The sequence below is a fragment of the Cynara cardunculus genome, assembly GCF_001531365.2.
Source record: "Cynara cardunculus var. scolymus isolate 2C chromosome LG 17, CcrdV1, whole genome shotgun sequence".
Lineage (NCBI taxonomy): Eukaryota > Viridiplantae > Streptophyta > Magnoliopsida > Asterales > Asteraceae > Cynara > Cynara cardunculus.
This window is the reverse complement of record NC_037544.1, coordinates 20,458,015-20,459,659: the sequence shown is the minus strand read 5'-3', so window position 1 is coordinate 20,459,659 and position 1,645 is coordinate 20,458,015.

Here is a 1,645-nt window from a genome sequence, read left to right as displayed (position 1 = left end):
GTATGGAAGGACGGAGTGCAATAGCCAATAATCTCTTGAAATTGATAAGGAGACATAGCATGGATGAGTGTGGAAGCAAGTAACAAATTGATAACACATGTCTAGCAAATAGCAAGTTAAGTAGCCCCATAAACTCACAGTGCTTTTCGATACTCAAAAATCGAGCCAACTTAGGCTCTAGTCCATATATGACTAAACATCGTCCAACGGTCACTCTGGAAGTACCAAGTGAGCTTATTTAACACCTGTAATATGTACCCAAAGTTTCATAAAGATTCAACAACAAAAATTTAACCAAACTTAATTTAAACTCATTTTAGGTACTATAATTCACAGCTCAAAATCAACTTTTTATCAGTTTTTAGACGCAATAATAACCAACTTAGAATCCATATTTCTAAAAAGTGTCTAAAGGACAGGTTTAGATCTACATGTTTATATTATTGATTACAAGATCAATACTCAAGAATTTCACCAAAATAGCCATTAATGAAGAAAATCAAAGTTCAACCTATGTTCTTCATTTTCGGAAGCTCCAAATCATCAATCAAGCATCATAACAACTTAGTTAGGCTATAGGCAATCTAAATACAACATATTACTAATATAACTCAGATTAGGTTTCATTGGTTTCATCTCTAACTAGCTTCAAATCAAGAGATTAACCTTGATTCACCCCTATGAAGCCAAAATCGCCCCTGGTAGTAAGTTTTGGAGATGAGAATCTGTTTTGGGTGAAAAAGAAGGTAAATAACATATATATCCGACTTTTACGAGTTGGGGCTGAGTTGACTCGGCTGAAAACTCGGTTTGACCACTAATCACTAAAAATCGCATAACTTTTCGCTCGGACCTCCGTTTTTGACGTGGTTTTCGCTCACGCATTCGTAAAGAGATAATCTACAACTTACAATAGAAATATTTCAAAAAATATCTTCCAATAAAAGTCAGTTTTTATGTATCCGTAATGTAGATATTGATGCTTTTGACCCGTTTCTTTCCAATTGTTTTDCCYCGGGCCTCGTACGATGATTCCGACTATTTYATATRTAGTTTATTGCATTCGGGTTTGCTTCCAAATTTTACGTTTTGATCACATAAACACGTATAAAGGGGATAATTGCAACGTATTTGCGAAAGTGTATGTTACAATTACCTCTTCCTTTTGAGGATTCTGTCCTTGGAATCTTAATTTCTCGAGTAGCTCGGGATATTTGGCAAGCATCTGTTCTTTGTTCTCCCACGTGCAATTCGGACCACGATGATGCTTCCATTTCACCAATACCAAATCGATTGTCTTGTTCCGAAGATTTGTCGTTCTTTCGTTTAGAAGTTCTTCTGGTTCCTCGATATATCTCAGTCGTTCGTCAATCTTCACCTCAGCTAAGGGAATTGTTTCATCATACTTACCCAAACACTTTCGAAGATATCCAACATGAAATACATCGTGAATACCAGACAGCTCTTCTGGAAGTTCAAGTCGATATGCTTGTTTGCCAATACGTTCAATGATTTTGAATGGTCCAACGAAATGTGGACTAAGCTTACCTTACTTACCAAATCGTAGAATACCCTTCCAATGGGAAACTTTCAACATAACCATGTCGTCCACGGTGAATTCAATTGGTCGTCGACGATTATCGGC